Source organism: Oryctolagus cuniculus, chromosome 5, assembly GCF_051225735.1.
Source record: "Oryctolagus cuniculus isolate XC-2025 breed Fujian yellow rabbit chromosome 5, ASM5122573v1, whole genome shotgun sequence".
NCBI classification, from domain to species: domain Eukaryota; kingdom Metazoa; phylum Chordata; class Mammalia; order Lagomorpha; family Leporidae; genus Oryctolagus; species Oryctolagus cuniculus.
Window position 1 is genome coordinate 7,048,001 of NC_142871.1, and position 14,942 is coordinate 7,062,942.

The 14,942-nt window shown below is 51.2% G+C and overlaps 1 protein-coding gene across 9 annotated transcripts in view; it reads left to right on the forward strand.

The window, feature by feature from the left end:
• PRKN (parkin RBR E3 ubiquitin protein ligase) overlaps nt 1-14,942 on the forward strand; it is a 1,393,119-nt gene that overhangs the window by 1,018,741 nt on the left and 359,436 nt on the right. The gene's annotated exons all lie outside the window — the stretch shown is intronic.

Consider the following 14,942-nt stretch of genomic DNA (forward strand, 5'->3'; position numbering starts at 1 on the left):
GAGCTGTGTGGCAGTGGACGGAAGATAAAATGTGCTCTCTGGGGAAGGAACAAGGCCAGCCTGCATGGCACGACCCGGTGGGCACAGTGGGCACAGTGGGTCTCTGCATATATAAGGCTGTGTGTGTGTGTGTCTTGTGTGTGTGTGTGCCTATGTATGTGAATGTGTTTCCATGTGCAGCCAAAATACACACACACACACACACACTCAGGTGCACTGGAGATAGCTGCGGAACACCTGGCTGCTTGCAAATTCTGAACGGAGAATTCCGCTAGGGGACCTGCTCCAAGCCTGATGATAGAAAGGCTTGGAATAAGAAGTGATTGCTGTGTATCACCTGAATCGGGCAGACACACTCACAAACGCCCACGAGAGGGCCGTCTTTAGGAGAACAGGGGCCTTGGTGAAGGCCTTCGGGGGTGCTGTGAGAAGCGCGAAGAGCAGAGGGAAGCCGCCCCAAGGCAGAAATCCAGGAGACGAAACCCAAGGACCCCAGAGAGAAAAACCCGCTTATTTCCTGCATAGGAAAATGCGTGACCAAACATTCCCAAAGGAGAAAAAGTAGACAACTCCGTGCCAAAATGCCATTTTGTCCACTTACAGATATTTTGGAAGTGCACGCGTTATTCCATCTTGTCAAGGACTCATGGAGTCAAACAGCAGTGATATTAGTGTCAATTAGATCAACGTCCCGGGAGAAAGGTGCTGATTTACCAGAATCTTCAAAAGATTCGTGCATGGGGCCAGCAAATATGTTATTAACGACGTGTCCTGACAAAATGATCATCGTGTAGCCCAAATCACGTTCGCCGTTGCTCGTTAGAGCCCGACTTCTAGTTGTGAAAAAGTGGAGGCAACTCGGAGATCAGTAATGCGTGTGAGGCTAACCGTGTGCTGATACTCGGTGCGCACACACACTTGTCCTACGGAAACCTCTGTGGCACACAAGTATTTAATGATATGAAATATATGCGCTGAAATGGCACTGTAAGATCATGGATGGCGTCGGAGTCTAATTAGGGAAAGACCCATGCCCTTGGAAGTGCTGGCTCTGCTGTCTGCGGGCCAGCGGCGTCCTGGGAGCCGGCCTTCTCGTCTTTCTCCTGGTTTCTCCCCCAGGTGTGGGGTGTGTGTGCACGTGTGCATCAGAGGCAGCTGCGAGGGGTCTGGACCCCTGACCAGATGCGGCTCAGGAATGTTGCTGAACCCCGTCCGCCTCACAGAGGCAGAGCCGAGAGGCCAGGCTCCCCGACCGGAAGGGATGAGGAATTTCTTGGTGCTTTGCATTCCCTCCCTGGCACGTTAAGTGGAGGAAAAGAGCTTCCAGTCCGAGTGCTGCTGAGTCCCTCAGTAATCCCTGCTTCAACAACGTCTCACTTCCTGCGTCGCTGAAAGCCAGGACCAGAGCAGCCGCACTTAACGGGGAAAAGGTGAGCTGCCCTTGGAACCCGCCGTGGCCCAGGAGAAGTGTCTTGGGGGGCAGCGGCTTTGAATTGTTTCACCCTTTCCTGCTCGCTGGCTGGTAGCTGCACCTTGGCCCAGAGCGGAGAAGGCGCTGGTGTGCGCTCCAGCCTCCCGCTGCGGTGGCCCTGGGAGCAGCAGTGACGGTTCAAGCAGTCGGCCCCTCCACCCACGTAGGAGACCCAAACTGAGTTCCCAGTTCCTGGCTCGACCTTGGCCCAGACCCAACCATTGTGGGCATTTGGGGAGTGACACAGCAGATGGGAACTTGCTCGCTCTGGCTCGCTCTCTCTCTTGCTCTCTCTCTCAAATAAACTAAATAGATAAAATTTAAAAATAGTAATTACAGCAATAATAATTAATATTCCCAAAATGAGAAATGTTATCAAACTTCAGGGATCAGATGTTAGCCAGCATCATTTTGTTCATATTAAATGTGATTGCCAACTGTTGGGAAAATTTGTTTGGAATATTCCTTTCAGAAAACAAATCTAACTCAAGTGTAAAAACCATATTATGGTAAATATACTGATGTGTGCTTCTGAAATAATAAGGTTTACTTACTCTTCCTTTATGTACTTTTTGGAGTTCAGCTGTTTGACACAACATTTACTCATTTATTAACTGTGACAAGGTCAAGTTCTTGACTTGCAGAGCAAATAATGGCACATCCAGTACTCAAAGGAGAAATAAGGGGAAAAGAATACAGCAAGTGCCCATAAGTATATACCAGCTTCCTGTGGAATTGCTTTGAAAACAAAGGTCATTGTATATGATGACAAATGTTTTTCTTATTCAATCTTCCAGATTTGGGAGACCACAAGTTTAAATATACAGATTTACTCTCAATAAAAGTGGCATTTACGCTAAATAGCATCAATATGGCGACTTCCTATCTCCCGTGGGACAGAGCCCATCTTCTTAGCCGAATCCCAGGTCTTCCCTGCGGCAGGAGCGCCCGCCTGCCTGTGCTCCCCTCTGTCCTAAGGGCTGGAGCAGGTGGTTTTGCAGTACCCCCAGAAGCACGTTCAAGGCCACACTGCAGAGTGCTGGGGCACAGGGTGGTTACAGCACCAGCACGGATATGGACTCAGGCTTTGTGCATCCAGCTTCCTCAGGGTGCTGACTGTGAGAGACCCTCAGAGATGTGGTAGGCTTGCTCAGGGACTACACACCCAAGAACTCGACAGGAACACCTTTCAGGTCTTCCTGAAAGCTGCCGCTGTCTTAACCTTCTTTTATTGCCGTCCGTGTGTCATTAACACCTACGGCCACCCCAGCCATCTAGGCTTGTGATTGTGAGTGCACCGTGCCTCTGATTATTGTCTCCAGCTCTCCAGGGGAACCTGGTGGTTGACGGTGAGGTGCCACAGTCATGATAAGATCAGAAGCAGAAGCAAGGAAGGCAGGAGCATCCCGCGAAACTAGGAAGCAAATCTGAGATTAAGTCAGAAGGACACAGAATCCGGAGAGCCACCAACCTGGAGAATGGGCCAGAGCAGATGACGGGAGCTTGCTGCCCACCTGCTTCTGCCCCATCCCACCCCCGCCCCCCACCCCCACCCCCAGAGCCACAGAGCAACATGGCGTTAGCGGAACAAGTGAACTGCGTGAGAGGGGACGCACCGTAAAAGATTCGCGCTAAATAATCAGCAGTAGACTCAATTCATCAAATTGCTGCTTTTTCAAATTTGCAAACTGAGACGATCCATGTGGCATCACCGTGTCTAAAACCAGACAGGCTAGCTCTAGCCAAGTGGGAGGCAATCTTGTGGACCAGGAAGCATCCTTGCTACCTTAGAATTGTTGAGTAATTGCGTGGAGACCAAACACCCCAGAAAGCCTAGAGCATCCTTAGTCGACCCCTCGCACGTGAAGCGGGCTGACCCTGGAGTCCCGCCTTGGAGGGCGGTCTTCTGAAATTTCGCCCTCTCTCTGTTCTCCTTTTCCTCTCCACTCTTCCCTCCTTACTCTCTTTCCTTTCTTAACTCTTGAACAAACAGTTTTCATTCCCATTCATAGATACTGTCAACAACATAAAGAAAAGTCTGGAAGTCAGGCCCCAAGAACATCAGCAAGATGCCTAGGCTGTAGGTAGAATATGAGTTGGCCCCTGAGCTCAGGCCCACCTTGGAACCCCAGAGCCAGGGGTCAGAGGTGCCAAGCGGGCAGGAAGTCAGTCAGTCGGTGCGGAGGGAGTGGCCTGGGGGATGCCCTTGGCTTACAGTTTTGAGGGACGTGTTCTCCAAACAGTTCCCGTGAATCCTGAGTGTGGCCCGGCTGCTGATCTGCCTCCTGGCTGTCCAGGGGAGCCTGTCTCTGCACACCCTCCACCACTGCCGTCTGCCACCCTCATCCAGACCAGCCACGGGGCTGCCCCCTTTCAGACTTGAACCCCCAGAACTGCGCACCGAGTGCATATCTTTATGAAGCTGGTTCCCCAGGGATCCCGCTGTCGTTACAAAAAGCAGAGTCGCAATTGGTCAGAGGGGTCATGGGTGTTTTCTTTTTTCCTTTCTCTCTCTCTCTTTTTTTTTACAGGCAGAGTTAGACAGTGAGAGAGAGAAACAGAGAGAAAGGTCTTCCTCCCGTTGGTTCACCCCCCAAGTGGCTGCTATGGCTGGCACGTTGCGGCTGGCGCACTGCGCCGATCAGAAGCCAGGAGCCAGGTGCTTCTCCTGGACTCCCATGCGGGTGCAGGGCCCAAGCACTTGGGCCATCCTCCACTGCACTCCCTGGCCACAGCAGAGAGCTGGACTGGAAGAGGAGCAACCGGGACAGAATCCAGCACCCCAACTGGGACTAGAACCCGGTGTGCCGGCACCGCAGGCAGAGGATTAGCCTAGTGAGCCATGGCGCCGTCCCCTCCTTTCTCTTTATCCATCTAGTTTCTAGCTTTCCTTCTATGAACATTGGGAAGCTGCGTAATTAAAGCAGGCAGTGAATAAGGTTCCCCCTCTCCCCGCCCCGCCAGTGGGCAGTGGAGTCAGGCTCATGGGTAGCACTCCCGCAGTCAAAATTACAAGTGAAGAGACCCATACACAGTCACCCCATTCCATGAGAAGTTTGTCTTGGCCTCTCTGCTACCCTTGTTGAGGGTTAGGGCATCTTCTCTTAAGTCACTATATGGGGACAAACATTCAGAACCCTGTCCAGTGCCTCACCACCTGGACCAGGAAGGATGCTTGAAACATTAAACCCGTGTCTGCGATGGGCATCAGACAGTCCAAGGGAACAGTAGCTGTAGGTCAGCCCCACTGGTGCTTGGACAAACCCAGTTCCACTGCGAGGAGCCCCTCGGGGCACCCACCCCACAGAATGAGAAGGAGCCTAAGAAGGCCACCCCCTTCTCTCCAAGGCAAGCCTGGCCCCGCTGGACTGGACAGACTAACCCATCTTGCTTGTTCAGTTCTCAAGGCAGCCTCATTCCAGGCCTATTTGCCACTCCCAAGCTAAGTGCGCCCTCTGGTGTGGACACACAGAAGTGGGCCCCGTTCCCTCCGCTTTGCAGCCCCCGGCCCCGGCGTCAGGAGAACAGCATCCAGCATCCAGGACCCCACCTTCATCCTGATGCAGGTGCCCTGAGGCCCCTCGCCCTGGCTGCTCTGGGAGCTCCTGGAGGAACATGACGAAGACAGCCTGGCTTTCAAATCCAGGTTCTCACTTAAGGAGGTCGCTTTATTCAGCTTCGCCCATAGGGAGTAGAAAACCTTGAAGCATGGTATCTTCCAGTCCTCCTTAAAATGGAACCCAGTGACTTGCGAATTAAAAAACTTGTGGAATTGCTCGATGTTAGCGATCAGTGATGTGAATGAGTAGAGTCGAGTAGAGTCGCTGACTCCGGTCAGTGCTTCTCCCTGCGGTCTCCTCCCATGGCCGTTGCTGGAGCCACAGCTGTCCCCTCCCAGCGTCCTTGTCACTGTCATGCTCCTTGCTGGCAGTCAGGGGCATAAGTAGACCCCACACGGCAGGTGCAGCGTGATGGGCGGGGGCCTGAGCCGGAGCTCACAGGCAGTTTCTGCTTTCCACTCCTCCGGGTTGTGCCACTGGGGGACGCTCTCCACCCCTGGAATGCGCTGTGTAGAGTTTTGTAAGGGGCTTCTCTGCCTGTGTCACAGGGGCATCGCAGTTGTTACAAAGCACGGCTCAAATGGAGGCTGCCGTCAGGGACAGGAACCCTAACGTGATTTGGAACGAGAAGATGGGAACGAGCAGCAGGCACAGTGGAAGGTGGTGCCCCTGCCTCCCCGTGGCCGCCAGCCGTCTGCTCTGTGAGCAGACAGGAGGGGTGCATCCCCAAACCAGCAGCCTCAAGCAGGAGTTGCTTTGTTCCCTTCTGACAACTAAAGGAGACCGTGGGAGGGCGCGGATTCCTCACATAAACCACCTCCCTGACAGCCAGTTTGCCACGGCTGTGAGCGCAAGAGCTGGGGGCGTCCAGGATGTGCAGAAGGGAGCAGGAGGGCCCGCCCTGCCTACAGTGTAAGACCTCACACACCGTGGGTGCAAAACTGGCTCGCACTGGCCTTGACCAGCCTTCCTTGCCCGCCCTGCACATGGTATGGCAAGTCGAGCTTTGCTTGGCACGTTCTCTGCAGGGCAGGCTCGAGTGACCTGTTCCAGTCTCTGCTCCTGCCTCTGTGTCCCCACTGGCCCAAATCCTACCCTCTTAGTGGCACTTCCTCGGCCCTGTCTCTGCACAGTTTTCTTCAACCCCAGGGACCACGGGTGTCAGAACCCAGCGGGCCCCCAAGCAGCAGCCTCCCTATCGGCACCACATGGCACTGTTCTGTCTTTATGGCCCTCCCCTGTGGTTTTCCTTCCATGCCGAGATGCGCCCCTGAAACCTGACATGTGCTCAGTCCTGGGAGATCAGGACACAGGCTGTCACCCTCTGTGCCGCGGCCAGCCCCTCCTCACTGGGGCCCTAATTACCACCCGGGTTTACCATGGTCCGAGCTGGGATTTCTCGGCTTTGTGATGGGGTGGTGCCAAAGTGATAGGCCTTTGGTAGGCATTGTGCTTGGAATGTTGGGTTCCAAGAGCCCCGGGGTCACCAGAGGGAGCAGCACCCATGCCCGGCGGTGTGCCGTGCTGCTGAGTTAGGGTGCTGAGCAGGCTGAGGGGCTCGACGCATGCTCAGTCTGTGATGGGATCCCTGGGCAGGATCCCGTGCCCAGGCGAGGGGCATCTGTACTGTTGGCCTCTTGGCCTTTCCGTGCTCAAGAACACAGAGCCCTTGCCTGGTGCTTCTTGTCTCTGAGCTAAAACCTCTGCCCAGGTCTTCCATCGATGTCCCCGATGGAACCCTGCAGCCTGCACAGCCATTTCACACCTGGGTGCCTCTACTGTGCGGCCACGGCCAGCACCTTACCCTGCTTTGTCCCACCAGGCTTGCTGCACGGAGTTTGCCCCTTTGCACTATTTTGTTCGTGGAGAGTGTCGTGTTTCCTTGTCATCTCCCTCACCTCCCAGTTTTGCCCGTAGCGGGCACACAAGTGTTTCTTCTTCATTGTTCCCAAGCCTTTTCTGCCCAGCCAGAGGGAAAAGTACCTGAAGCTCGTGGACTTTGTATTTGTTTTGTCCCCTGAAGACGCTGCACAGGAAGTCCCTGAAACACAGTGGTGCTCTGTAAACACACTGCCTTCACAGGGGCCCACACGGGCACACGGGGCTGCCTGTTCCTTCGGGAGCGAGGCTCACAGGGCTCGGCCTCCATGAGCAGTCATGTCCACGGGGCACCCCCACGTGTTTTGGAGCCACCCAGACACGAGGAGAAAGGGTCCTGTGCATTTCAGGGTGGGGGTCGGGGCCTGGGGGGAGGCTTCATTGCTTTCAGTGCAGTCCAGCTGTGTGTGATCCATGCCAGGGACATGCTGGAAACAAAGAGAAACTGCGGAGGCCCAGGGAGCCCCTTGCTTCGTCCCCATTTCTGATTTCCCCACCAGCACTGACACCTGGCGGCAGAATACCGCTGCCGCAGCTAGTGTGTAAGCAGCATCGGAAGCAAGGTCACTGATGCCATCACACTGACCCCGTCTGCTGCGCGTTCCGTGTTGACAGCGATGCGCAGAGGCTCTGCGGGGAGCCTTGCCACGGGGTGGGAGGGGGCCAGCATCACTCTGCCTCTGCGTCTCTGGCCTCAGCCGACCCTGCTGAAGGGCTGAGCAAACTGCAGCTTCCTGGGTGCCCCCTCCCGGAGTTTCTGATTCCATCAGTCCAGGGGAGGTTTCATGGTGTGTGTTTCTGGCAGTTTCCTGGACAATGCAAGTGGAGCTGGTGTAGCCTCACCCCAATACCCCCTGCTCCCGCAGAGGGCAGGGCAGCTGTCCTGGAGGCCCATGGAGCACCAGGGGCCTGTGAGGCGTCCAGTCTCAGCAGCGTGTGCCCTGCATGGGCCACAGCTGCCCGTGTGATGTCAGCAGTCTGCTGAGACATCACTGAGCCACTGAGGTCCAGCAATGACGGGACCAGGACCTGCACCGCAGTGGGGACGTCCTTTTGCCTTCTCTTTTTCCTTTAAAGAAAGGAACTGTATCGACTTTTCTTTTAACTGCGCAGTCAATCCGCCCTAATTCTGCACAAACGTAGGAGGCTTTCCCTTGAATGAACATAAAACTATCGCTGCTGGTAAAATCTCTCCTGCTTTGTAATGAGAACATCTTATACTGTGTATATTAAAAAGAGGGGTGCATATTCATTGCAAAAGAATGATAAGGCACAGATAAATAGAAGAGAGCCAAGAAATGCACAAAACCGCACCTCCCGTGAGGGTCCCTCCCCGCCCCCAACAGCATTCTGAGACAGCCGGAGACCCAGGGAAAGGCTGTGCAGTCTCCCAGCGCTGCCGTCTCAGATTCAAGCCATCGCAGCCTTTTCCTTGCTACCCCATTGGCTTCTGTGTTACCACTGGCAACCCCGGGAAAGCAGTGAATGACAGGTCTCGCAGCTGTGCCTCCGTGAAGAAGGCAAAGCCATGCAAGCGTCTGATGTGTGCATTCTCATAGCAGGGACCCGGAATGGGGACCAAGGAGAGGCAGGGACAGATATACAACTGCCACGGCTCTGGGCCTCAGCTGCACAGCAGGCCAGGGGGATAGCAGCACTGGTCATCTGGGGAAATAATGTGGCGTGCTGAAGGTGCTGTATCTGGAAGCCACGTGGCCCTGCGATGTTTCCTGCGTGGGGGCACTCACCACTTGGCAGTGCCAGTTTCAAGGATGGGGGCTGTCTTTTCCGTGTGACCTTGGGGGAAGTGTCAGAGGCCAGACAGACTTCCGACTTGCCCTGTCCTGGGATAACCCAGCACTCAGCACTGTCACTTGTTCACAGCCCACTCAGCCACGTGTTCCTCTGAGAAGGAAAATGACAGATCTCTGGTTGTCTGTTTCACGTGTTTAGGGTCTGGAGTTGCCTTGTTTGTCTGAAACAGAGACTATGGACACTCCCTGCCCCCATAACAGAACTCCCCAGACTGGGTCATTTATAAAACCAGGAATTTCTTTCTCACGGTGCTGTGTCCTTGCCCAGTGGAAGGCAGGGAATCAAGGGAGCCCAGTGCTGCATGCATCTCACTCCCGCCTCCTACTGGCTCCCCCTGTTAATACAGGCATATCGGCAGCACCCCAGCGTCATGGGCGGGCAGGGCAGGGCAGGGTCAAGTTCAAACCACAGCCTTGCCTTTCCCCTGGAAGTCCTGACCCGGGGGCCTTGGTTGCCTCCACTCCTGGGTCTCTGAGTCCCCGTGGCCACCATTGCCTGTCACCTGTTGCTAACGCCAGATCTTAGAATATTCTGTTGCCGATGGCAGAGCCACTGCCCCCTTTTCAGATCAACAAGAACGTGAAGAAATGAGTGTGAACAGGATACTGAGGGAGGCAGGGTCCTCCGAGGAGCAGAGGGGAAACCTGCAGGTTTAGCTGTGCAGAGCTGAGGTGCGACATGAGACGCTTTTGGTCAGTGAGCTGCCAGAGCCCACGTTGCCTGTCTGATAGGAGCAACTCTGCTTCGTCTGCCAGCTCCTGGGGTTGTGCTGGGGTTGTACTGGGGTGCACAGGCCCTCGGGAACTCCTGTGGGAATTTAATTACCATTGGGACAGCATCAAGAGGTGGGACCTCTAAGAGGTGATGAGTGGTGGATTCCTGATAGAAAGGAGACATCTGGCCTGGCTTTTCTTTCTGCCTCACACATGCTCACCTGCCTGTCCACCATGTGATGATGCAGCAAAAAGGCCCTGCCCAGCTGTGGTCCCTCCGTCTCGGACTGCCCAGCATCCGGGTCCATGGGCTGGGTAAACTTGGGTTGTTTGTGGCTAGCCCAGTTGGTGGTGTTTAGCTGTAGGACTAGGACAGGCTACCTAGGGGGCAGCCCCTAGATAGCCTTGGCAGAGGGGCAGTTGCCAGAAAGACCAAGTGACCAGAGGGTTTAGTGTTGGAGCCCCCAGCCCTGCCCTCTGACCTCTGGGAAGGGGAGGGGCTGGAGGGCAAGCTCCGGAAGCACAATCAGGCACCAGGACTGCACGAGCTGACGTCTGGGCTGTCGAGCAGGTGCATGCGGCAGCTCCGGGAGAGTGGTGCACTCCCAGAGGGCATGGGAGCGCCCACTGCCTCCCCCCCTCAATGCTTGCCCTGCTCATCTCTTCCAGGAGTGCTTGTGAATTCCATTAGGAGAAACTGGAAAATGTAGGCACTTCCCTAAGTTCTGCGAGCAAATGAATAAAGCCCAGGCTGGGGCTTGCGGAACCTTGTAGCCACCTTGTCTGAAGGATGCACGCCCAGATTTGAGACTGCTGTCTGAAGTGTGTACATTGTACAGGCTTGGGGGGCTGAGTCCTCCACCTGGGGCACCAGATACCATCTCCAGGTGGACAAGGTCAGAACTGAGCTGAATTAAGGGACACTCAGTTGGTGTCTGCAGGAGAATGGCTTGGTATATGGGGAGACCTGCCCCAACACACACACACATGCATACACAGAAGTGTTGGTATATGGGGAGTTCCAACACACACACACACACACAGAGTCACAGAAGTGTTGGTATACAGGGAGACCTGCCCCAACACACACACACATGCACACACACGCAGTCACAGAATTGTTGGTATATAGGGAGACCCGCCCCAACACTCACACACACACACACACAGAGTCACAGAAGTGTTGGTATATGGGGAGACCCGCCCCAACACACACACATGCACACACACATTTAGTCACAGAAGTGTTGGTATATGGGGAGTTCCAACACACACACACACAGAGTCACAGAAGTGTTGGTATACAGGGAGACCTGCCCCAACACACACACACACACACACACAGAGTCACAGAAGTGTTGGTATACGGGGAGACCAGCCCCAACACACACACATGCACACACACATATAGTCACAGAAGTGTTGGTATATGGGGAGTTCCAACACACACACACACACAGAGTCACAGAAGTGTTGGTATACAGGGAGACCTGCCCCAACACACACACACACACACACAGAGTCACAGAAGTGTTGGTATACGGGGAGACCCGCCCCAACACACACACACACACACACACACACAGAGTCACAGAAGTGTTGGTATACGGGGAGACCCACCCCAACACACACACACACACACACAGAGTCACAGAAGTGTTGGTATACGGGGAGACCCGCCCCAACACACACACACACACACACAGAGTCACAGAAGTGTTGGTATACGGGGAGACCCGCCCCAACACACACACACACACACAGAGTCACAGAAGTGTTGGTATACGGGGAGACCTGCCCCAACACACACACACACACACAGAGTCACAGAAGTGTTGGTATATGGGGAGACCCACCCCAACACACACACACACACACACACACACGAGTCACAGAAGCGTTCTGTGTTGAGGACATGTGAGTAGAATGAAAAGTTTGCTCTTTTTCCTTACCCAAGAGCAGATTTGCGGGTAGGTTGAGAGAAATCTGTGATATGTACTTTTAGATGGCTGAGAGCTGTGGAGGGGTGAAATGAGTAGAGTTCCACTGTAGTTTTTTTTTTTTTTTTTTAAGATTTATTTATTTACTTGAAATTCAGAATTACACAGAGAGAGGTAGAGCCAGAGAGAGAGAAAAGTCTTCCATCTTATGGTTCACTCCTCAATTGGCTGCAATGGCCAGAGCTGCGCCAATCTGAAGCCAGGAGCCAGGGGCTTCTTTCAGGTCTCCCACATGGGTTCAGGGCCCCAAGCACTTGGGCCATCTTCTGCTTTCCCAGGCCATAGCAGAGAGCTGGATTGGAAGTGGAGCAGCCAGGATTCAAACTAGTGCCCATCTGGGATGCCAGCACCGAAGGCAGTGGCTTTACCCACTACACCACAGCACTGGCCCCCTCAATGTGTCTCTTACAGAAGAACTTGGATTCATAGGGAGGTAAACCTAATAAGGAACAGATTTATATTGAAAATCAGAATGTATTTCAGAATCAGCCCTATTGACAAGGGAATGAGACGCCTAGGGTTGCCACACCCTCCCAGGCATTGGAAGGTTTTATGAATCTGAATGAGTACATTTTAGTGAGTCATAAAATGGATTCTGAAACAGGATGCCAAGTTGAGAGTTATTAAAACCTAAGACATGAAATATGTCCTTAAGTACGATACAGAATCAAGTGTAACAGTATCCTAACCAAGTTCCGGCCCCAGTCCATCCAGTTCATCCTATTGTTCCTATTAGAATAATCTATTTACTAAAGATCGAATGATTTTCAGTCCCTGTAAGCCTCAGTGGTAACATCACACCATGTGCCATAGGAACTCCGTCTTCCAAGGCTCACGTGTGAAACATTCTCCCAAATGATTCTCTCTCTCTCAAGACCTGGCCTCTGTTGCTGTAATGCTCACCTGGCTGTTAGAAGAAGCTCCCTTAACACTTGTGTCCTCTAAGTGTCTCCTTTCTCCAAATCTAGGTGTTTTCATCGTCAAACCAACATATTCCCAAGAAGCTCAATCCCCTCTTCATTTGTATACACAACTAATGCTCTTGGCGTGTGACTGTAACAGGGAGCGTGTGTGTATGTCTGTGTATGTGTGTTCTGCATGGATGGATATATACTACACACACACATGCATACAGAGGGTCTTCAGAAAGTTCATGGGGAGAATAAAAAAGGAAATACAACTTATGAAAAAACTATATGTGCATTCAAAATTTTCTTGAACCCAAATTACCTTTTTGTCCCATTCCCCATGAACTTTTTGAAATAAACTCTTATGTACATTATGTATATTTCAGTTCATATGTAAATATGTATGAATCGATGCATATTATTTTACTGTAATCATAATAATGTGTTCACATGTTTCCCTACCCCATGGCTTTTGTGTGTTTATGCTTATTTTATGGTGTGTACTTTCTACCTAACAGTAAACGACTTAAGGCAAGAACCGTTCTTTGCTTTGTTTTGTGTGTGGAACCCTTTTCATTTTTCCAATGCAAACATCAGTATGTAATGATAATTATCAGAGGATTGCCTCCCTTGTGCCTGTCTTACAGTGTTCAAACAGACATATTGTTTTCCAATTTCTTTGTATTGTTTTTTTAGATCAGTGGGAATAAGACATAGCCTTTCTCCATGTCTGCCACTGGTTAAGATAATGTTACTTTGAGAAAATATCTGTGGCTGTCATCTTCAAGATTTGGAAAGCAAGGAAGTGTCCTCTTTCTTCCCTGACTAACGCAGGAGAGCCCAGTGGTCAGCAGCCAGCCTTGCCCTCTTAGCCAACTTGCCCTGGACAGTTTCAGGGAATTGGAGTAGGTTTGGAGCCACAACAGAAGGCTGGATGATCAGGTTGTGCACATTTTCATAGAACAATTATAGCACACACATTCATGCATAGTCACACAGGTTTAGAGCCACATATACGTGTACACATAGCACACAAACGTGCACAACATGTGTGTACACATGGACACATATTCTTGACACCAAGGATCTCAGAAATAAAAAGCCAACATGCATAGTTATTGTTTTGTTGCTGAAGTGAGGTAACATGATCCCAGTTCTTTTTTCAGAAGAGTGGGGGAGTGAACATTTGCAGAATTCCAAGGGGGAGCCATTTGCTTTCATTCCTGCAGGTTTTTGTTGCTATCATTAGGTCGTCTTAGCACTTGTCATCTTTGATTGTAAAATTCATGCAAACCTCCAGATTCTTAAATGGGTTTCACTGAATCATGGGAGCCATTTACTTAGGAGTCCACCCAGAAAACTAATTGAAATCCAGACATCTCCGTGGCGTGTTGACTGCTTAGAAAGAATGACACTTTTGCTTAGAATGAATAGTTGTTATATTTGCTTTTCTCGGCGCTGGGGAACCTTTTATCTGCCGAGGTCCATTTGGATATTTGTAACATCGTGCACGGGTCATGCAAAGTTATCAACTTAAAAATTGGCCTGCTAGGGATTTACTGAGCGCTGGGTCTCACCTGACCATGTGATTTCATGGGTTTTATATGGTCTGTGGGCCAGGCCTCTTCCACCCCTAAGTTATGCCTACTCCAGAGAGGTTTAAGGTACCTTGGTTGTTTTTATATTTCTTTGAGGTGATTTTTACTCATCCTTAAACTTTATCTTAGAGGTTTTGCATACAGAATTCTTCTAAAAATGTTAAAGCTTAATACCTGAAACCCTGAGATTATTTTAGAAGATTTGAGATTCAATGGAGACAGCAAATCAAATAAAATAAATTAAAAGGAATAGCAGGTGAGGCGCTCTGCTTCTCATGTGAAGGGTTTTATGGCCTCTGCTCTTTACTCCAATTATGGAGGCTTGTGGTTTAATATTAATCAAGCTAAGTGCACACCTTACTGGCCCACAAGTCGCCTTTCGCAATGTAGCATTTGTGTGCATAGAATAAAGGTTAGACTTTTTGTTTTAACCTCTAGAGATTAATTTAACATAAAATTCCTACTTGGAGCATTCGTTCTGATACTGGTGCTTTGCAATGAAGTGTTCTGAAGAGGCACCGGGAATGTGTATAAACCCATTCTCTGGAAGAGAAACAAAGAAAGGCATCACGCACAGTCATCTAAAATTACCTGCATCCGATAAATTCATTTTACAGCAGCAATAAAAATATACGCCAACTGTCCACTTGAATGTATTGCTTTCATTTAAGATAATTAAAGTGGTATTTACAGTTTATGCAAAAAACGTAATGATTCTCAGAAAGCAACAACAGTAACAGATATCACCTTTTCTGAGAATATTTAGACACTATTTCATTTTTGGAAAATCATGATTAGCTTTTACAGTGTTTTAAGATACATCTGTGTATCTGCCTCAGATTTCAAAATTGAGATGCCAGTATCAGCTGCTGGTCATATGGAAATATTTAAGTGGGAATGCACAGCGATCACTCAAAGGTAAATGAGGTTTGAGTTTCAGGGGCCACACGTGGCTGATGGCTGCTGTTCAGACAGCTCCTTTGCCACAGAAAGTCCGCC